This window comes from Zingiber officinale, chromosome 2B, assembly GCF_018446385.1.
Source record: "Zingiber officinale cultivar Zhangliang chromosome 2B, Zo_v1.1, whole genome shotgun sequence".
NCBI classification, from domain to species: domain Eukaryota; kingdom Viridiplantae; phylum Streptophyta; class Magnoliopsida; order Zingiberales; family Zingiberaceae; genus Zingiber; species Zingiber officinale.
In genome coordinates, this window is record NC_055989.1 from 91,229,464 (window position 1) to 91,253,789 (window position 24,326).

At 37.2% G+C, this 24,326-nt stretch overlaps 1 non-coding gene across 1 annotated transcript; it reads right to left on the reverse strand.

The window, feature by feature from the left end:
• Positions 1 to 5,936: 5,936 nt before the first annotated feature.
• Positions 5,937 to 6,009, reverse strand: TRNAK-UUU. Its single transcript has one exon. It is a non-coding gene; the product is annotated as a tRNA-Lys (tRNA).
• Positions 6,010 to 24,326: the final 18,317 nt, after the last annotated feature.

Consider the following 24,326-nt stretch of genomic DNA (forward strand, 5'->3'; position numbering starts at 1 on the left):
ACAGTCAAGATAAACTGATACCTAATTACACTACGACCTTCTAATGATTTGTTCCTTTCCATTTTGGTCGTGAACTACTATTTATAATTTATAAGGTACTGATAACATTATCTTCTATATGTGACACCACATACTATGTTATCTACAATATAAATTAATTGAATAACTACAAACAAATGTAGATAATTTGACCAAATGTGATTCTTTATTCATAATAAATGTTTACAAAGCTTAGGCTTTCAGTATACACTCCAACAACTAGGACACAGTTTTCTTTTATAATCAACAACACACCATATAAATAATATTATTTGCCAACTTATTGGGCCTATTGATTTAACTAAATAAATCTCACCCATTGATAAATTAAAGAAATAAATACTAAATATATGTGTTTGTTATTATATCGGGATTAAGAGTACGTACATCCATAATAACAGAGGTTTTGTTCTTTTATGCAGTCAGTATAAAAAGAACAACCTCAAATGGTCATACTCAATACACACATAGTGTACTAGTGTAATTATATAGTCAAGACAAACTAATTCCAAATTATACTATAATCGTTCCAATGGTTTGTCCCTATCCATCTTGGTCGTGAGCTACTATTTATAATTTATAAGGAATTGATAACATGATCTTCTGTGTGACATCACACATTATATTATCTACAATATAAATTAAATGGACAATTGCATTAACATGCAACATTTGACCAGAGTGATTCTCATTTCAAAATATAAATGTTCATACAAAAAGCTAAGCTTTTAATATACATCCTAACAAGGGGGTCTTTTGGCGTTTTGGCACCCCGAGGAGGAGAAAAAGAGGCATTCGACTACTTCCTAAAAAGGAGGCCAAAGGGACGAAGCCAAGGGGTGGCACCATCGCCGAAGCCTCTCACCGTCACTTCCGGCGTGGGCACCGAGCCAAGGCGTGCGGCGCCAGGCGACCTTGCCATTGCTTCAGGCGGAGATCTGGTGGCCGGAGACGGCGAGCTCGACGAGCCATATGTCGGGGACCAACTGTCAGACCACGAAGCAGCCCTTGCGGTGCTGGCCCTTGGAGGCAACGCCGGGAGTGCTAAGGTTGTGGTCGTGGACCCTCTCCATCCACACACGCCCGGAGGCGTACATGCTCTTCGCCATCCTACCCCACTTCGCGCACCCCGTCATCGCCCGGAACTATTGGATTATGTATTGCACCGACGACACCACCACCTTGAGTATTCTTCGACCAACAAGTGTTTGTGGTATTCGGTGAAATTAAATTGAGGGGAGATGCTGTTTCACCTTGGAGTTGCCTCCCTTCATAAGGAAGGCAGACATGTAAATAAGAGAAAAGCTCGACAGCCCGTTGAGAGATCCTGTGTGTCGATACTCATGAACAAGATTCACACTAATCCTCACCAGAGATCTCATATGCCTCTCCCTCTCTCTCGCTGTTTCATGTTTTGGGATCTCCACCACCTCTCGCACAGGAGGAGAAGGCACTCGCGCCGACGACGCTGTCGAGATTGCCAAAGCACACCCCATCCTCCTTCTTCACTAGCTGGCACTGCCATTGGTCAAGGATGCACGGGACAGTCGCTACCTCCTACCTTCTCCGGAGTTGACGTCGCCGAGGAAGCATTGTCGTCGTAGCCGCTGCCTCCAACAGTTGTCGCTGCCTCCAGCGGTCGTCGTTGCCACTTCTAGCGGTCGTTGCCACCCCCAGTGGTCGTCGCTGCCACCGCCTCTAGTCGCCGCCCACAGCGGCCGCCGCTGCCTCCAGTTGCCGCCGCCGCCGCCGCCACTGCCTCCAGCGTTTGCCGTCGCCGCCTCATCCACAACCTTCGCCCTCTGGGCAGCCGTCGCCTGAGTTCTTAGACTCGGTACCATTTCTCTGCTTCGGCCTGCGAGTCGATAGGGTGTTCGGCCTGTGAGCCAATAGGGTGTTCGGCTTGTCAGCCGATATGGTGTTCGACCTGTAAGCCGATATGGATTCCGGCCTGCGAGCCGATATGATTCCGGCCTTCGAGTCGTTGATATATTCCCGTTCCTTGGCTCCATGGGACCTCCAACTTGTATTACCTCCAGTTCCACGTCGACTCAGTTCTCCATCCAGTCCGATCCTTCAGGCTATAGAAAGTTTAGCCCTCGCGGGCCAAGGTACAGGGAGGTTACCGTTCTCCTTTTTACATATGATATTTCTATTCATCATCATATTTTATATCAAAGGAGGCTAACCTGAGACAGCTTATCATCTCTATTCACTACTACGAGCCAAGTGTTACGATCAGTTCACCGGTCTACCAGAGGGCGCCCCCCTCGGGGACAGGGTACGCCACCGTACTCATTCTTTATTCATTTCATTGTTCTACTATTATTCATCTGCTTATATATTTTTGGGGCATGCCTCGAGCATCGAGATACCAAGAACCGGGGCAACCCGGTTGCTGACTACAGGTAGTGTTGACCAGAGGACTCTTGACGACTTGGTCAACATAGAAGATAAATCATCACCCCTCTTCACTTCGGGTCATGGAGATGCGTCAATATTTCAGTCACATCACCGACAATTCTGTCTTCTCAAATTTCCGATAGGATCAGACCTCTTATTATTCCTAGCTAGGTAGGAGCCTTGCTCTCGAATATGACATACAGTTCTCTTTGCTCTGATGGAAACTCACTGAAAGACGGACAAACAAACATTTGATACTCAAAGCCATTCATTTTTCCCCTCACAAATAGTAGCTCGAGCTTCACTTTTTTCTCTCTAAAACAATTTTCTCTCTAAAACAATGGAGCATGGAATTGTTAATACAACAATGAGGGCATTTAATATATGAAAAGGCAACTTGTAACTTACTGAAACATCCCTTGGGATCTGAACTTCCAAGTCGGGTAACCTGTGACAAAAGTGGACAAGAACATCTTAAAGAGGCATTTGGTTTACGTTTTCCACGTTATTTTTTGTTTTTATTTTTTGATAAAATGAAAAACGTGTTTGGTTTACGTTTTCCACGTTCATTTTTAAGAAAATGAGAGAACATTTTTTAAGAAAATGAAAAACACGAAAAAGTTATTTTCTAAAAAATGAAAAATGCACGTTTTTCAAAAAATGAAAATGAAAATGGGACAAACCAAACGCACCCTAAGATTTCTTATAGTAATGTATACATCGACTGAATTTAAGACTACGAACAATGTCAAACAAAGAAGGGCATAGTCAAATCTACTAGAGAAGAATAGCTATGAAAGCCAAAGCCTGTAGGGTTATTGCAACAAAGTAGCTTAAGAAAAAAAGAAAGAGATCCACATAAGCTCATTCCTATCAAATTACTTGTCCACCAGAAAGAAGTACAACCGCTAACTTTTCTTCTGAAATGGCCTTCAAACCTCGCTTCCACCACCTTTCTTTTCCCTCTACCGTTCTCACTTCCACAGTTGAGACACACTGGCTCAATGGCAGGCAACGGTTGGCCTGATTATTTGAAAGTAACAACAATGGTGAGACCATGATGATACGGTGTGTGATCGTGGGGCCGGAGAGATGACGTGGTTGGACGTCGAGATCACGCTATGATCAGAAGTCAAGGTTACGTGGCGGTCAGAAGTCAAGCTTACGTGACAGTCAGAAGTCAAGCTTACGGGGCAGTCAGAAGTTAGGTCTACGTGGGGGTCAAAAGGCTGGCCTACGCGAAGGTCAAGGATCCAGTCTACGTGTAGTTCAAGTGGCACAGTTACAAGATGGGTTGGGTTAGGCACGAAAGGTGTCTTGAGACTGGACTTGGGTGTCGGAGACCAGGATTATAGGTCGGGATGTGCCAGCCAAGGATACAGGTCAGGACTTATAGCCTTATGACACAGGTCAATGGACAAAAGCGTACAGGTCTGGATGTGCTAGCCAAGGATACAGGTCAGGACTTATAGCCTTATGGCGCAGGTCAATGGACAAATGCGTACATGTCGGGATGTGCCAGCCAAGGATACAGGTTAGGACTTACAGCCTTATGACGCAGGTCAAGGGACAAGAGCGTACAGTTCGGGATGTGTCAACCAAGGATACAGGTCAGGACTTATAGCCTTATAGCTCAGGACACATGGACAGAAGCGTACAAGTCGGGATGTGCCAGCCAAGGATACAGGTCAAGACTTATAGCCTTATGGCGTAGGTCAAGGGACAAGAGCGTACAGGTCGAGATGTACCAGCTAAGGATACAGGTCAGTACTTATAGCCTTATGACTCAAGACACATAGACAGAAGCATACAGGTTGGGATGTGACAGCCAAGTATACAGGTCAGAACTTATAGCCTTATGGCCCAGGATACCTGGATCGACGCATACAGGTCGGGATGTGCTAAGCCAAGCATACAGGTCATGACTTATACCCTTAAGTCAGCCAAAGACACAAGTCAGGATTCAGGATGAGCAAAAATACAAGTCAAGGTATAAGATAAGCGGAACCAGACTAAGGCTTATAGGTCACGACTTATAAGGTAAGGCAAGTCGGGAGTTCCCAGCACGAGGCAGCAGGACAAGGAGGAAAGCGCAGGTCTGGAGTTGGGTGGCTGCAAACGCAGGTCAGAATAGGTAGCACTACATCCACAGGTCGAGACCACCATACCCATAGGTCAAGGCCAGCGAATACAGAGACCCTGGCAAGGGTTAATAGAGCAGGGCAGGTATACACTACACGACAAGCAAGTCAGGGAATCGTAACAACCTGTCAGAGAATAATCACTGCCTGTCAGAGAATACGCTTATGGTCTGGTGCTCACCGCCCGCTGATTCCTTCCTAGACCTATAGGAGAACGACACGTGTCATTTACCGTCAGACAAAGCCTGACATCCGACATTCCCTGACACCCGGCAGACTCCAAAAGCATTCATCGTAGTATAAAAAGGGGTGCTTTGTCCCTTACGCAGGTATGCTCACTCGTCATTTCACACTCGTCTCTTACTTTTCGTCCTTTCTCTGTGTTTTTTGGAGAAAAAGTACCTGACTTGAGCGTCGGAGAGCCTGACCCGGGGACTTTTCCCCTGGTTTCTGATTTCTAACGACTGGCGGGATCATCTGAGTGTGCGCAGGACCTTTGCCCCGTCACCACCCCCCTGTCATCCACTGGCGTAAGCTCTCTCGATGGGTGCCAGATCGACCAGGCTTCGCAGCGACTTTCCGTCAACACCGACTCCAGCATCGTCCGCCTCTGTCTGACTCAGCTTCTGGACGGGATCACATGATCCTCCTACTATCCAAAGTGAATTGATCCCATAAACAAACATATAAGAAGCATTCACCTTGAGAACCAAGCGAACATCTAATGATCCGATCAAGCCTCTGATACACAGAAGGCATTAATTTTTATTTTCCGACTCGAAGCATAAAGAAAGCATGAGGAAAAACTCACTTTTATCCTTGTTAGCCAAGTAACATAAAGAAATCTACATTGGGAATAAAGTTATAAACTTCGAGTCCAGGATTCAATTAGTTCAGCATAAAATTGCAAAAAACGCAGGCATAAATGCACACCTATCCAAAATTTAAAAAATCGCGTTGGAATTCCAGAGGCAAAAAATGAAGAATTGCGTTGGAATTCCAGAGGCAAAAATGACAAGAGCATCCATCACAAGAGAACAGAGCCAGTTTCTATGGCCGCAAGGAATTTTCTATGCAAGGAATGCTTGTCTGCCACAAGAATCAATGTTCTATGTGAAACAGTCGATTCGTAGTGTGGGTGAAAAGAAATGTTGATCGTAAATACGAATCAGAGCTTCATATGATCTGAATCCTTCTCTCATTTGTTTCTGCTGCAAAGTCGACTGGATCAGCAGCAGCAGCAGCAGCAGCAAGATAAATGAATTCGAATACGAAAGAAAAAAAAAATCTGCGTATCCTGGTAAAAATGTGTGTAACAAGAAAAGAAAGTGGAAAATGTTGTATAAAACAAGTCGCCGTCTGTGGGAATCGAACCCACGACCACGTGGTTAAAAGCCACGCGCTCTACCAGCTGAGCTAAGACGGCTGATATCTTGTATTTATCAGTATTTCCTAATATCCTTGAAATTAAAGAGTATCTTTACAAATTTTAATCAATAGTTGTATACTCCAATCGGCCCTAGGTCAATTTTTGATAAGTTTAAAATGCCTTGTTAGTGTTTAATATTTTCATGTAAAGAGTTATTGTATTAGAGTAAAATATCTCTTATGATTTATTAGTTTTTATCATGTTGTGGAGCTGATGAACTAGATCGTTTGAAATGAGTGATATCATTTTTTATTTCAATAGAATAAAAAATCTTATATCTCTATAATATCTTCCTCTCTTTCATGCATGCTTCTTTTCTCCCACGGTAAATCTAAGTTTTAGCTCCTCTATGTTACTTGTAGCTCTTCCTCAACGTTAATAGACCTTTAAATTAAAACCTTGATACACTAGTATGTGATTTTGCCCTGGCAGGAATATATTTTTCATACTAAATATATCCTTGCGGTAGTCCATTGTAGTTATCATAGAGTAGCTACTAAAATATATAAAATTATTTTTAAAAAAATAACTTTAAATAGTTGTTATAATAATTATAACAGCCTAAAATTTGATCAAAATTATATTTAAATTTATTTAAATCCTTTTTATATTTTTAAAAAGATATTTTTTAATAATTCAAATAAATAAAAGTAACTTTTGCACATAAAATGATTATGCAAATTGGCAGTGTTATCAATTGTGCTACTAATAGCTAGTGTGATTTGTTGATAGCTAAGAGTCTCTTACTTATGTCCCTGACACTCACTGCGACTATAATTGAGCCGAGCCCGAGCAAGCATAGCTTGAGAAAACAACAAAGGCTCAAATCAAGCTTGAGTCGGACTTGGAAAAATAAATTAAAAACCTATGCAAGTGGGATTCAAACCGTGGATCTTAAATACACCAAATGGTATACTTTAGTCATAAACTTCTCCTTAATTTATTCCAAGTAATAATAATTTTAATTATTAAAATCTTAAATTAACTTGACTTGACAAGGCTCGACGAGCCCTCGAGTTAGTGTTAAATGAGCTCGAGCTTGGCTCGGATGTTAAATGAGTCGATTCGAGCTTAGTCAAATTTGAGTTCGAGTCGAGCTTTGATCGAGCCGTTTGTGAGTGGCTCACGAGTAGCTCGGCACATTTGCACCCCTAACACTCACTCTTATCTAAGAGCCTCTTGCAAGGGAGCATGCTCCCCTAGTCATCCTCAACACCCTTAGCAACCTCCTCTTTTGAGAACAAGGTGAGGAAGATGTTAATCTACTTGAGCTTTAGCCCGAGGGCTCATTTATTTATTTATTATATGTAATTGTTTATCCGATTAACCTGAGTAGATTATAATTTTTAACTCCGCCACGCCACGGTATGCGAAGGCCCCTCTATGATAATGCTCATGGCATCGACCTTGGCACACCCTAACCTCCTCCTTGGTGTCCTTGGCTTCACCTCCCTCATGCCTTCTTAAATGGAAGCTCAATGTATATATTCTCAAGGTAATTCAAAAGTGTTATTACATCTATGAAAATATGCAGCCCATTTCGATATGACACTGTGACAATTCAGATCTTTGATTTAGCTGCAGAAACCGAATGTCATTACACATGCATCCATTGTAACTAACTCTCTGTTTAATCCTTTAGTTAGTAGATATGTTAGGTTATTCTTTGACTTCATATAATCAACAGTGATAACTCCCGTTGAGAGTAATTGTCTAATGGTATTATGTCTACACCGTATATGTCTAGACTTACCATTATATAGATGACTATGTGTTCGACCGTTTGCTGAATAACTATCACAATGTATGTAAAATTGCCAGCACCAGTTTCAACCATCTAGAAATATCTTCTAAGAATTGGCATATCCATTTAGACTCTTCACCATATTTGTCAAGAACTACAAACTCATATTCTATCATGGATCTAGTTATTACGGTTTGCTTAAAAGATTTTCATGAAATGACTGCATCTCCCAGAGTGAATATATATCTACTCGTAGACTTAGAGTCTTGTATGTCATATATCCAATTCACATCATTGTATCCTTAGATCACAGTAGTGTTAGAGTGTATACTAAAAGCCTAGCTTTTGGTATAAACATTTATCTAGAAATAAGAATCACATTGGTCAAATATCTACATTTATGATAAATGTAGTTGTTCAATTAATTTATATTGTAGATAACATGGTGTGTGGTGTCACACACAGAGGATCATGTTATCAGTACCTTATAAATTATAAACAGTAGCTCACGACCATAATGGAAAGGAACAAACCATTGGAAGGTCGTAGTGTAATTAGGTATTAGTTTATCTTAACTATATAAATACACTAGTACACTTAGAGTGTATTGAGTAGGACCATTAGAGGTCGTTTCTTTTATACTGACTTTATAAAGAAACAAAGACCTCAGTTATTATGGAAGTGTGTGCTCTTAATCCTAATATAATAACAAGCACATATATTCGAGAAAAATCCTTGCTCGTTTTAAGCATGCAAAACTCCAAGAAAGGTTTCTTACCTTTTCAGGATGGAGTAACTTTATCTAAAGATATGTCTCTGTAGACATCAAAGGAGATAAAGGAAATAAAGGCAGTTCTTTATGCTTCGGCTGTTGGAAGCCTAAATGTATGCTATGCACGAGATAAGAAATCTGTTTTGCCAAGGGCATAGTTAGCAGATATCAAAGTAACCCTAGACAAGGACATTGGACTGCAGTAAAACATATATTAAAGTACCTTAGAGGCACTAGAGATTATATGCTAGCTTACAAGGCAGTTAATTTGGTCCCTGTGGGCTGCATGGATTTTGACTTCCAATCGGATAGGGACAATAATAAGTCGACCTTGGGGTTTTGTGTTTACTTTAGGAGGTAAAGTCATAACTATGGAAGAGTGATAAGCATAGGTGTTTTTCTGGACTCCACCATAGAAGCTTAGTATATGGCAAGCCTCTGAGGTAGCCATAAAAGCTGAATGACTCAATAACCTCAAGATAGACTTAGATATGATTTCTGGTTTGTCCAAAGATTATTACAATTTATTGTAATAATGTTGGTGCAGTAGCAAACTCGAAGAAACCATAAGTCTATAAGGCAAGTAAACACAATAGAGCGCAAGTACCACCCAATACGAGAAATCGTATAAACGAGGAGAAGTTGTTGCCGCCTAGATTACATCAGATGATAACCTAAGGTCCTTAAGGCAAGAGCTTTTTGAAAGGCATGGGAATCAGATGTATGGCAGCAGATACGGCAGCTTAGTCTTTTAGTATAAGTGGGAGATTGTTAGAGTGTATACTAAAAGCCTAGCTTTTGGTATAAACATTTATCTAGAAATAAGAATCACATTGGTCAAATATCTACATTTATGATAAATGTAGTTGTTCAATTAATTTATATTGTAGATAACATGGTGTGTGGTGTCACACACAGAGGATCATGTTATCAGTACCTTATAAATTATAAACAGTAGCTCACGACCATAATGGAAAGGAACAAACCATTGGAAGGTCGTAGTGTAATTAGGTATTAGTTTATCTTAACTATATAATTACACTAGTACACTTAGAGTGTATTGAGTAGGACCATTAGAGGTCGTTTCTTTTATACTGACTTTATAAAGAAACAAAGACCTCAGTTATTATGGAAGTGTGTGCTCTTAATCCTAATATAATAACAAGCACATATATTTGATATTTATTTCTTTAATTTATCAATGGGTGAGATTTAGTTCGATGAATCAATAAGCCCGATAAGTTGGGAAATGATATCACTTATAGTGTGTGTTGTTGACTATAGAAGGAAACTGTGTCCTAGTGATCTAGGTTGAGAATGTCCCCAAGAGGAGCTCATAAGGATTGTCATGTTAAACCTCGCAGGTGGACTTGACATTACGATGAAGTTGAGTGGTACTACTCTTGAGCTAGATATTAATTAAGTAAATTGTCAAGAACTTACTTAATTAGTGGACATTTGTTATCTTAAACAGGGAGACTAACACACCATAATAAGAAGGAGCCCAAAATGTAATTTGGGATTGGTGCGTAGTTCAATAATAGTTCTTTAGTGGAATGAATTATTATTGATGAAATTTAGTTGTGTGTTCGGGGCGATGCTTAATTTCATCGGAGACCAAAACAAATTCCTCCTCTCGGTCCCTATTGTAGCCTCTAGTATATAGAGATTTATACCCACCGCATACCCACCTTCTGGCCAAGCTAGCTTGGAACCCAAGCTAGGGCCGCCAAGACCAAGTGGATGTGCCATGTAGGTGACCGGCCAAAGCTTGGGTCCCAAGCTTAGGTGGCCGACCACTAGAATATTTAAAAGGATTTTTATTAAAATTATTTCTTATGTGGATATCATGATTTTAAAAGAGAGTTTAAAAATTAAAATTTCCTTTTATAGCTTTCTACAAAGATTAAGAGAAGAGATTAATCTCTTTCCTTATTTGTAGTTTAAAAGGATAGTTTTAATTTTGGTAAAACTTTCCTTATTTGTAAATCATCTACATGTTTAAAGAGAGTTTAAAATTTGAAATCTTTCCTTATTTGTTGATTAAAGGAGGATTTTAAATTTTAAGAAAACTTTCCTTTTTAACCATGTTCATGATTTAAAAGAAAGTTTAATAATTAATAATTCTCTTTTATTAGTTTCTACAAAAGATTGAGAAAAGATTTGATATCTTTCCTTATTTGTAGATTAAAAGAGATTTTAATTTTTAGAGATAACTTTCTTTTTATCCACATGTTTAAAATAAAGATTTTAATTTATTTAATTTCTTTTTTATAAACCAATCATGAAGGGATTAAATTATTGGAGAAATTTTATAAATTTCTGGAGACAAATTAGGAAGTTTTAATTAATTAAAACTCTCCTTGTTTGTAGCTTTGGTGTGGCCGGCCAAATAGAATTGAGAAAGAAAATTGTTTTTAATTAAATAATTTTTCCTTTTCAATGGAAAAAGAATTAAGGAAATTTTTATTAAATTTTCCTTATTCGCCAGGATCAAGGATTATAAAAGAGGGGGTAGAGGAGGCTTCAAAGCGAACGACTCAATTCTATTTCTCTCCCTCTTTTCCTTGGTGTTGTGGCCGGCCAACCTCTTTTCCTCTCTTCCTCTTGGTGGTGGCCGAACCTTCTCTATTTGCTTGGAGCTCTTGTGGTGGCCGGATACTACTTGGAGAAGAAGAAGAAGAAGGAGAGAAAGCTTGTATCCCTTGGAGCTTGGTTGGTGGAAAAAGATATTCATCTTTTGGAAGCTTTGTGCTTGGCCGAAACTTGAAGAAAGGAGAAGAAGGTGCTTTGGTGGATTCTCATCTCGGAAGATCGTTGCCCACACAACGTCCGAGGTTAGAAGAGGAATACGGTAGAAGATCAAGAGGTCTTTCTAAAAGGTATAACTAGTATTTTTTCTTTCCGCATCATACTAGTTATTTTTGGAAATAATACCAAATATAAGAGGCTTACGATTCTAGTATTTCGAATATGTTTTTCGAAGTTGTGTTCTTTTGTTTTATTTTTCCTTGTGATTTGATTGTTCTTTTCGGTTAACCTAAAGTTATTTTAGGAAATTAAATATTAGATTTCTATAAAAGGTTTTGTCTAGTCGGTGGTGGTTGCTCCCATATCCAAGAAGGCCATGTGCCTCGCCAAGTCAGTACTGGGAACCAATTATGGAAATTAATATTTAATGAAATTAATAACTTAAGGTGATTTGGGTCGAATGTGTTAAGTTCCGCAGGAGATCCAAGTCAAAACCTAAAAGAACAAATAGATTAAGTTTTGGATTAAACGTGTTAAGTTCCGCAGGCGATCCAAAATTTAATTTAAAAGAACACATGGTAGCTAGGAAAAGGTTCAGACCTTTGTACAAAATTTTTGTACAGTGAAACCTCTAGGCTTTCCGAGTAGCAACCAACAATTGGTATCAGTGCTAGGGTTTTGCCTCTGTGTATTTGGTATTAGTTTAATTATGCACATGTCATACATAATTTAGGCAGGTTAATAGTAGGATGTGCTAACTTTGTGGATGCAGGATCCAACTATTATGGCTTTTAGTTATTATGTGTGTGATTGGACCCTTGGACATGTCAAGGGCATTTATCTGTGTGTGCATGATTGTATTAAAATACAGCAGGAGCTGTATTTAGTTTTATTATGATTTTATTTTTGATCTAGATACATGTACATTCCTTTTATGGAATATCGGATCAAAATGTAAAATTCTATTTATGTCGCGGATCGAATCTTGCAAAGCGTGGAACCTTCTAAGGACCAGAGGCGCAGCGGAACTAGGAGCAAGATGGATGCGACAGCTAGACCCGGTGGCGGTGGCCAAATATGGCAGCAGCTTGGGATGACAACACACGGAGGACAACTAGAGATAAAAGCCATAATAGTTGAAAATTAAATTTTCTATTTATTGCTTTTATATTGTGCTGTGTGTGCATGTTAGTATACATGACTAGTAGGCTAGCATAGTTAAAATTCCTCGTTTATAAATAACTAAGTGGGAGAGAGATTTTTAAATAAATCCCATGGTCTCCATTACTGGTTTGTAAGTGATGCAAACAAGCTTGCGCGTTGGCTCTGAGTGCCTTCCTCCATAACGGATGAGCTTGTTTGTGGATCACTAGAACAGACTTTCATTTTTGGATGACTATAGGAAGTTAATTAAGAGCGTGTGATCTTCCCCAACGGAAGGGGCATAATCTTATTAATGGACTTAGTGTCAAGTAATGGTATACACTTAGACACATCTAATAGTATCCTCCCCATCGGAGTCACTGCTATTATTTGTGTGACCAAATGAAACCAACTATTAATTTGTCATAAAACTAGGTTGACAAGATAATAAAATTAAAGGGTTAAAACCCCTCTTACAAATGATTGATTTTGTATACGTCCACACTAACGAGGCATACAAAATTAACGATGTTTGAGATAATTTTATTTGTCATAAAGATACGTTGACAAGATAGTTAATGGGTAAAACCCTCCTTTTACAAATGTTGAATTTGTATACGTCCACACTAACGTGGCATGCAAAATTCACGGTGTTTGAGGTGTTGGTAAATTTAAATAATATTGTTTGAGGAATCAATGTTATTTTAAATTCAAAGAGTTTTGACCAAATATTTGATCAAAGATAGATCAACTATTAATTTTATTCATCATAAAGTAAAGTTGACGAGATAATAAAATTAATGAATAAAATCTCCTCTTCGATTTTGTATACACAAAATTCATGGAGATTTTAAGGAGTTGATCTTGACCAAATATTTTTGTGATTCTTAGGATGTTTGTCAATCCCTAGTAGTCATACTATAGAAAAAGACTTAGTAGTCCCAATTGTAATGATTGGAAATAGGACTTGGACATTAAGGTAGACTGTCTTCTTAGAACTAAGAACAATTTAGGTGTATTTAATTCATTAGTTGAAACATGTCTAGTGGTGTTATCTACCAGAACCTGGAGTGTAGATACAAGATGTCATTAATCATGTCTGCAATTCATTGCAGGGTTCCAGGAAACCCGACAACTAAATGAAAGGTAAATCACCGTCCACATGGGCACTACTGTAGCTGTTGCAGTGGGAGATGTTTATCCTTTGATAAGAATAAAATATGGATTTTAAGTAATTGTCTTTACGTACCAAGTTTAGAAAGAACCTGATTTCAGTTTCTAAACTATTATAGATATTATGTCTATTTTGATAATAAAGTTGTTATCAAGAAAAATAAGAAAGTTATCTATTCTGGTATGATGGTTGACAATTTATAATCCAATAACTCCCACGATGCAACAAATGGAAATTAGTAACACATCTTCTAATTTTAAGAGAAAGCAACCTTCGGAAATGAACCAATTATATCTTTGGCATCTAAAGCTAGGTTATACTTGAGTAGGATTCATTAGTAGCTGATGAACTTTTGGGTTCATTGGTAGTGGAAATCTTTCCAACCTGCGAGTCTTACTTGGAAGGAAAATAACCAAGAAGCTTTTAAATCCAAGGGGTATGGAGTCAAAGATATATTGAAATTGGTTCATTCTGATTTGTGTGATCCTATGACTATCCAGACAAGAGGTAGTATTGAATATTTTGTCTATTTTATAGACAACTATTCAAGATACAAATAAATTTACTTAATGTACCGCAAGACTAAGTACTTTGATTAGTTCAAATAGTACAAGGCTGATGCGGAGAAATGTTAAAGTAAAAGTCATTATGGTTAGAACATAGTGGCAAGTACCTCTTGGGAGAATTTAGGAGTCACTCATCAGAAGTAGGGATTCAATTCCAACTAACTGCACCTGGCACACCCCAACAGAATGGTGTAGAAAAAGGAAGGTATAGGACTCTTATGGAAATAAGTAGATTGATGAGTTATTTAGAATATTACCAAAATCATTTTTAGGATATACTCTGGAAACGGAAATGAATATAGTACCTTCCAAGTCATAACTCTCTACTCATATAGAATTGCTGAATAGGCGTAAGCCTATTTTGAAGCATATTCGGATTCGGGTAATCTAGCACATATGTTAAAGAGAGATAATGATAAGTTGGATAGGAGTTCACTTGTTTGTAAGTTATCCTAGATAAACAAAAGTAGGTTTATAGTCTTAAAAATCAGAAAGTCATTGTTAGCATCAATGACTGATTTTTAGAAAAGGACTATATAATGAACCACGTGCTCATAAGTAAATTTGTTCTTAAGGAAATAATAAAGGACATGTCTAACCTAGTACCAACTGTACAAGATGAGATACCACAAGAAAACTGCAACACGTATCACAAATGATACACAATTGCAGAAAGTACCTTGTCGTAGTGGGAGGGTTGTTAGGCAACCTAAATAGGTTCATGTTTTGGGAGAGTTTTTGATTCCCTGGAGGACATGAACCGATCTCCCATATGATAAAGTACTCCAAGATAAAGATGCAAGCATCTTGGCAAAGAGTAATGAATAATGTAATTAGAATATATGTATTCTAATAAAATCTGGAAGCTTGTAGAATCACCAAATGGTGTAAAAGCCGTTGGGTGTAAAAAGGTCTATAATAGGAAAAGAGGGATAGACAGGAAGGTAGTAACTTTCAAAGCAAGGCTTGATGAAAAAGGAAACTTTTTCACTGGTAGCCATGCTTAAGTCTATCCGGATTCTTTTATCTATTTGGCAAGTGGATGTCAAGACAGCATTCCTTAATGGAAGTCTTGAAGAAAGCATCCATATAAAGCAACCAGAAGGGTTCATTGCAAAGGGCTAAGAGCATCTTGTGTGCAAGCTCAATCAGTCTATGGACTGAGGTAAAGCTTCAAGGTCTTGGACAATCCGGTTTATCAAAGTAATCCAGATCTATGGATTTAGTAACCGGATAAGTCTTATGTATACAAAAGGTGTGATGAAAGCGTGGTGGTATTTTTTGTACTATACGTAGATAACATTTTTGGTAGTTGGAAACAATATCAAAATGTTGTCAGAAGTAAGGGTATGGTTGTTCAAACAATTCGATATAAAGGACTTGGGAGAATGTATATATTCTTAAGATCAAAGTAATAAGTGATCGCAAGAAAAGAATATTTTACTTATCCCAAGCTTCATATATCAGAAAAATCCTTGCTCGTTTTAAGCATGCAAAACTCCAAGAAAGGTTTCTTACCTTTTCAGGATGGAGTAACTTTATCTAAAGATATGTCTCTGTAGACATCAAAGGAGATAAAGGAAATAAAGGCAGTTCTTTATGCTTCAGCTGTTGGAAGCCTAAATGTATGCTATGCACGAGATAAGAAATCTGTTTTGCCAAGGGCATAGTTAGCAGATATCAAAGTAACCCTAGACAAGGACATTGGACTGCAGTAAAACATATATTAAAGTACCTTAGAGGCACTAGAGATTATATGCTAGCTTACAAGGCAGTTAATTTGGTCCCTGTGGGCTGCATGGATTTTGACTTCCAATCGAATAGGGACAATAATAAGTTGACCTCGGGGTTTTGTGTTTACTTTAGGAGGTAAAGTCATAACTATGGAAGAGTGATAAGCATAGGTGTTTTTCTGGACTCCGCCATAGAAGCTTAGTATATGGCAAGCCTCTGAGGTAGCCATAAAAGTTGAATGACTCAATAACCTCAAGATAGACTTAGATATGATTTCTGGTTTGTCCAAAGATTATTACAATTTATTGTAATAATGTTGGTGCAGTAGCGAACTCGAAGAAACCATAAGTCTATAAGGCAAGTAAACACAATAGAGCGCAAGTACCACCCAATACGAGAAATTGTATAACGAGGAGAAGTTGTTGCCACCTAGATTGCATCAGATGATAACCTAAGGTCCTTAAGGCAAGAGCTTTTTGAAAGGCATGGGAATCAGATGTATGGCAGCAGATATGGCAGCTTAGTCTTTTAGTATAAGTGGGAGATTGTTAGAGTGTATACTAAAAGCCTAGCTTTTGGTATAAACATTTATCTAGAAATAAGAATCACATTGGTCAAATATCTACATTTATGATAAATGTAGTTGTTCAATTAATTTATATTGTAGATAACATGGTGTGTGGTGTCACACGCAGAGGATCATGTTATCAGTACCTTATAAATTATAAACAGTAGCTCACGACCATAATGGAAAAGAACAAACCATTGGAAGGTCGTAGTGTAATTAGGTATTAGTTTATCTTAACTATATAAATACACTAGTACACTTAGAGTGTATTGAGTAGGACCATTAGAGGTCGTTTCTTTTATACTGACTTTATAAAGAAACAAAGACCTCAGTTATTATGGAAGTGTGTGCTCTTAATCCTAATATAATAACAAGCACATATATTTGATATTTATTTCTTTAATTTATCAATGGGTGAGATTTAGTTCGATGAATCAATAAGCCCGATAAGTTGGGAAATGATATCACTTATAGTGTGTGTTGTTGACTATAGAAGGAAACTGTGTCCTAGTGATCTAGGTTGAGAATGTCCCCAAGATGAGCTCATAAGGATTGTCATGTTAAACCCTGCAGGTGGACTTAGTCCGACATTACGATGAAGTTGAGTGGTACTACTCTTGGAGCTAGATATTAATTAAGTAAGTTGTCAGTAACTTACTTAATTAGTGGACATTTGTTATCTTAAACACAGGGAGACTAACACACTCATAATAAGAAGGAGCCCAAAATGTAATTTGGGATTGGTGCGGTAGTTCAATAATAGTTCTTTAGTGGAATGAATTATTATTGATGAAATTTAGTTGTGTGTTCGGGGCGAACACGGGATGCTTAATTTCATCGGGAGACCCAAACAAATTCCTCCTCTCGGTCCCTATCGTAGCCTCTAGTATATAGAGATTTATACCCACCGCATACCCACCTTCTTACCCATCCAATGGGGCCAGCCAATCTAGCTTGGAACCCAAGCTAGGGCCGGCCAAGACCAAGTGGATGAGCCATGTAGGTGACCGGCCAAAGCTTGGGTCCCAAGCTTAGGTGGCCGGCCACTAGAATATTAAAAGGATTTTTATTAAAATTATTTCTTATGTGGATATCATGATTTTAAAAGAGAGTTTAAAAATTAAAAATTTCCTTTTATAGCTTTCTACAAAAGATTAAGAGAAGAGATTAATCTCTTTCCTTATTTGTAGTTTAAAAGGATGGTTTTAATTTTTGGTAAAAACTTTCCTTATTTGTAAATCATCTACATGTTTAAAAGAGAGTTTAAAATTTGAAATCTTTCCTTATTTGTTGATTAAAGGAGGATTTTAAATTTTAAGAAAACTTTCCTTTTTAACCATGTTCATGATTTAAAAGAAAGTTTAAAAATTAATAATTTTCTTTTATTAGTTTCTACAAAAGATTGAGAAAAGATTTGATATCTTTCCTTATTTGTAGATTAAAAGAGATTTTAATTTTTAGAGATAACTTTCTTTTTATCCACATGTTTAAAAGAAAGATTTTAATTTATTAAATTTCTTTTTTATAAACCAATCATGAAGGGATTAAATTATTGGAGAAATTTTATAAATTTCTGGAGACAAATTAGGAAGTTTTAATTAATTAAAACTCTCCTTGTTTGTAGCTTTGGTGTGGCCGGCCATGTAAATTGAGAAAAGGAAAATTGTTTTTAATTAAATAAATTTTTCCTTTTCATGGAAAAAGAATTAAGGAAATTTTATTAAATTTTCCTTATTCGCCAGATCAAGGATTATAAAAGAAGGGGTAGAGGAGGCTTCAAGGGTGACAACTTCTATTTCTCTCCTCTTTTCCTTGGTGTTGTGGTCGGCCAACCTCTTTTCCTCTCTTCCTCTTGGTGGTGGCCGAACCTTCTTCATTTGCTTGGAGCTCTTGTGGTGGCCGGATACTACTTGGAGAAGAAGAAGAAGAAGGAGAGAAAGCTTGTATCCCTTGGAGCTTGGTTGGTGGAAAAGATATTCATCTTTGGTGAAGCTCGAAACTTGAAGAAAGGAGAAGAAGGTGTTTGGTGGATTCTCATCTCGGAAGATCGTTGCCCACACAACGTCCGAGGTTAGAAGAGGAATACGGTAGAAGATCAAGAGGTCTTTCTAAAAGGTATAACTAGTATTTTTTCTTTCCGCATCATACTAGTTATTTTTGGAAATAATACCAAATACAAGAGGCTTACGATTCTAGTATTTCGAATATATTTTTCGAAGTTGTGTTCTTTTGTTTTATTTTTCCTTGTGATTTGATTGTTCTTTTCGGTTAACCTAAAGTTATTTTAGGAAATTAAATATTAGATTTCTATAAAAGGTTTTGTCTAGTCGGTGGTAGTTGCTCCCATATCCAAGAAGGCCATGTGCCTCGCCACGTCAGTACTGGGAACCAATTATGGAAATTAATATTTAATGAAATTAATAACTTAAGGTGATTTGGGTCGAATGTGTTAAGTTCCGCAGGAGATCCAAGTCAAAACCTAAAAGAACAAATAGATTAAGTTTTGGATCAAACGTGTTAAGTTCCGCAGGCGATCCAAAATTTAATTTAAAAGAACACATGGTAGCTAGGAAAAGGTTCAGACCTTTGTACAAAATTTTTGTGCAGTGGAACCTCTAGGCTTTCCGAGTAGCAACCAACAAGTAGGATATCTCGTATAATGCAGTCCATATTCACGAGTATACCTTAATTATCTCAGTACTGTTGTTATCCCTTTCTAGTGCTGAACACCAGAATTACTCATGTATCTACTCAGTTTATTTACTACATAGGCTAAGTCTAATCTTGTACAACTCATCTAAGTACATCAAATTTCAAATCACTCGAGAGTATTCTATCTGAGAGATACTTTCTCCTTGGTTCTTCGATAAATGTTGACTCATATTTATCGGCGTTCATGCCAACACAGTATCACCCTTAATGAATTTTTAAGAATCTTGTCCACGTAATGAGACTGACTAAGAACAAGTCCTTCTATTATTTTAAGAATCTTGAATCCTAGAATCATATCATCTAGGCTTATGTCTTTCATGTCAAATCTTGAGGTCAACATGTCTTTAGTGGATTTGATTATCTTATCATTACTCTCAATGATAAGTATGTCATTTACATATGGGCACAAGATGACATAGTCATTCTCTATGGCTTTTATGTAGACACATTTATCACATTCATTCATTTTGAATCCACATTCTTTCATGACATTGTCAAATTTCTCATGTCACTGCTTTGGTGCTTGTTTCAAGTCATATAATGATTTTACCAATTTACAAACCTTGTTTTTCTATCCTGACATAGAAAACTCTTTAGGTTGTTCCATGTAGATTTCTTCTTCTAAATCCCCGTTTAGAAATGTTGTCTTAACATCCATCTGATGTATTTCCAGATTCCATAGAGCAGCAATAGTGAACAACACTCTAATAGAAGTTATTCTTGCTACTGGAGAATACGTATCAAAGTAATCAAGACATTCTCGTTATTAATATCCTTTGATTACCAATCTGACCTTGTACTTGTCAATCTTGTCATCTGACTTCATTTTCTTCTTGAAGATCCACTTGCAACCTAGTAGTTTACTTCTTGGAAGAAGACCCACAAGTTTCAAGTGTGATTTTACATGATAGAATCTATCTCTGATGCAATTGTCTCTTTCTAGTGAGGTTCATCAGAAGAGTTCACTGCTTTTGAGAAACTTTGGGGCTCACTTTCCAATATAAAAGTGATAAAATATATTTCATAAGATTTTTCCACCCGAGCTCTTTTACTTCATCTGAGTTCAACCTCAACCGGCTCATTATCTTCTTCTTCTTGTGTTTCATATACCCGTTTTGAGAAGCTAGCATCCTCTCGGGTCTTATAGGGAAACACATGCTCGATTCACTAGATATTTCTCGATTTTATTATTGAGTTCTTATGTATATCCGTTTTTGTGACTCATATACAAAAAAAATCGATACACACTATTGTTATGTGCATATCCAATAAATATGCAATCAATAGTTTTTGGTCCTATCTTAATCCTTTTCGGATCAGGCACCAAAACTTTAGCAAGACACCCCTACATTCACAAATATTTATAGGACGGTTATCTTCCATTCCATAACTTATAAGAGCCCTTATCTATTTTTTGGGGGGCATCTTATTTAAAAGGTAATTAGCTGTTAAAACAACTTCCCCCCACATGGACTCTTGCAATCTAGAGTTCAATAGCAGAGCATTCATCATTTCCTTTAGAGTTCGATTTTTTCGCTCAACAACTCTATTTTACTGAGGAGTATAAGAAACTGTTGTTTTGTGTCTGATTCTATGTTCAACACACAACTCAGTGAACGATGAAATATATTCACTGTCTCGGTCACTTCGAACCACCTTAATCTTCTTATTAAGTTGGTTTTCAACCTCATTCTTATAGAGACCGAATTTCTCTATATCTTCATCCTTATTTTTAAGAAGATACACGTAATAGTGTTTTGTGTTATCATCTATAAAAGCGATGAAGTATTATTCCCACCACGTGTTGGTGTACTCTTTAGGTCGCACACGTCGGTGTGAATTAGGTCGAGTGATTCGTTGCTTCTTTCAATATGTTCAAAACCTTGTCATTTTTGCTTCAACACAAATTTCACACTTGTGTTTTGGGTCAAGGAGGAATGTAGGTATGCTTTGCATGTTAATTAATCTACACAACACATCGTAGTTAAAATGTTCTACTCTAACGCGCCATATGTTAGAGTGCATACTAAAAGCCTAGCTTTTTGTAAATATTTATTTTGAAATAAAGAATCGCATTGGTCAACTGTCTATATTTATATGCTAAGTGTAGTTGTTCAATTAATTTATATTGTAGATAACATGGGGGTGTGATGTCACACACAGAAAATCATATTATTGGTTCCTTATAAATTATAAACAGTAGCTCACGACTAAGATGGATAGGAACAAACCATTGGAATAGTCGTAGTGTAATTTGGTATTAATTTATCTTAACTATAAAGTATCACTAGTACACTTGAGTGTATTGAGCAGGACCATTTGAGGTAGTATCTTTTTATACTAACTATATAAAAGAACAATACCTCTGTTATTATGGAAGTGTGTACTCTTAATCATGATATAATAACAAGTACGTATACTTAATATTTATTTCTTTAATTTATCAAAGGGTGATGCGATTTAGTTCGATAAATCAATAGGCCCAATAAGTTGAGAAATGATATTATTTATATGGTGTGTTGTCGATTATAAAAGGAAACTGTGTCCTAGTAATGTAGGTTGATGATGCCCCCTTGAGGAGCTTATAAGGATTGTCATGTAAACCCTGCAGGTGGACTTAGTCCGGCATTACGATAAGGTTGAGTGGTACTACTCTTGGAGCTAGATATTAATTAAGTAAGTTGTCAGTAACTCATTTAATTAGTGGGCATTCAATATCTTAAACACAGGGAGACTAACACACTCATGATAAGAAGGAGCCCAAAATGTAATTTGGGATTGGTGCGGTAGTTCAATAATAACTCTTTAGTGGTATGAGTTATTATTGATGAACTCGAGTTGGGTGTTCGGGGCGAACACGGGAAGCTCAAGTTCATCGGGAGACCAAAACCAATTCCTCCTCTTGGTCCCTATTGTAGCTTCTTATATATAGTCTTATATCCACCCAAAGCCTAGCCTCTTAGCCCATGCTAGGGGTCGACCCCTATCCTTGCTTGGAGCCCAAGCAAGGGGCCGACCAAGCCAAGTTTGAAGCTAAGGCTAGGGTCGGCCAAGCCTTGCTTGGTGCCCAAGCAAGGTGCCGGCCAAGTATGAAAAGGGAAGAGGGGTTTATTAAAAATAAAATTTTGATAAAATCTTTCCTTTTATGTTTTTATCCACATGGTTTTAAAAGAGAGTTTTAAATTTTAAAATATTTCCTTTTATAGATTTTTTACAAAGGATTAAAAGAGAGATTAGATATATTTCCTTATTTGTAGTTATCTATAATGTGAAAGAAAGATTTTAATTTTTTTTTACAAAATTTTCCTTTTTTTGTAACCATGATATAAAAGGAGTTTTATTTTAAATCTTATCTTTTATAGATATCCATTAAAGGATTTAAAAAAGAGAGATTTTAATTTATAAAACATTCCTTTTATAGTCAACCACAAAAGGGATTTATAAAAGAGATATTTTAATTTTTGTTTAGAATCTTTCCTTGTATGATTAAACAAGGCGTGGCCGACCATAGAGAGGAATAAAAGAAAATTTTATTTTTGTTATAAAACTTTCTTTTTTTAGATTCACCAAAGAATATAAAAGAGGGAGAGAGGGTGCCTTCATAAGACACACAACTTATTCTATTGTTCCTCTCCTCCATCCTTAGTGGTCGGTCCTACCTCTTCTCTTTCTCTTCTTCATTGTGGCCGGCGGCATCATCTCTTGTGGAGCTCTTGGTGGCCGTTAGCTTGGAGGTGAAGAAATAGAGAAAGGAGGCATTGTTTTCTAGCATCCCTTGGAGCATTGTGGTGGTGGCCGAAACTTGGAAGCAAGGAAGGCTTTGGTGGTTTTCTTCTTGGTAGATCGTCGCCCACACGACGTCCAAGAAAAGAAGAGGAATACAATAGAAGATCAAGAGGTTGTTGCTTACAAAGAAAGGTATAACTAGTAGTTTTATTCTGCATCATACTAGTTTTCTTTATATGGATTTTGAAATACCAAACACAAGAGGTTAACGATTCTAGGTTTCAAATTTATGATTCGAGTTTGTATTTCTTTTGTTTTTTTTTCGATCTTGTGATTTGATTATTCTTAATGGTTAAACCTAGGGTTACTATAAGGAGATTAAATATTAAATTTCGTTGAAAGACTTTGTCTAGGAAGTGGTGGATGATCTCATATCCAAGAAGGCCTAGTGCCTCACCATGTTTAACCTGGAAGTCGATCTCTGAAATAAATATTTAATCGAATTTGTAACATGGGTGGATTTGGATTAATAATGTTAAGCATCGTTTGCAATCTAAGTCTAAACCTCTAAGAACAGATAAGTTGAATTTGGAATCAATAATGTTAAGTTCTGTTTGCGATTCCAAATTTAATTTCTAAAGAACACAATAGGTTGTTAGGAAAGGTTCAGTACTTATACAAATTTTTTGTACAGAAAAATCGGTACGATATTTCAAGTAGCAACCAACACTATAAACATGAAGACTCAAGCATATAAATGGAAGAATTTGTAATTTTATTAACTTTAGGTATAATCACCATAATACTGAGCTTAAATAACCCATCAGTTACATAACTTTTTCCTAAAAACATTCTATTTTTGGACAAAGTAACTCTGTCTGACTCAAAAATAATATGGAAATCATGCTTGCTCAAAAATGATCCGGATACTAAATTCTTCCGAATCTCCGGAACATACAATACATTGTTGAGAGTCAATTCCTTGCCTAAGGTCAGCTTCAACACCACTTTTCCTTGGCCAATGATGTTCTAGGTTGCTAAGTTCCCCATGAATAATTTTTCTCCATCTTTGATTTCTTCAAAGTTGTGGAGCAGTTCCTTGTTGTAGCAGATATATCCAATGGCTCCAGTATCGATCCATCATTGTTGCGGGTTTGAACCCATCAAGTTCAATTCAGAGACCATGACGTAGAAGTCATCCATTTCTAGTCCCTCATTCAGGTTAGCCTCCAGCTTCTTCGGCTTTTTGTACTCCGAAGATTTGTGATCAACTCGGCCACAGTTGAAGCACTTCTCAGAGAATTTCTTATTTATGTCTCCTCTAAGTCTCATCTTGGAAATCTTAGGGTTCTTCCATTTCAAGTTTTGACCGTGCTCGACCACATTGACTTTCAAAATAGCCTGAGAGAATAGTTTTCACTCTG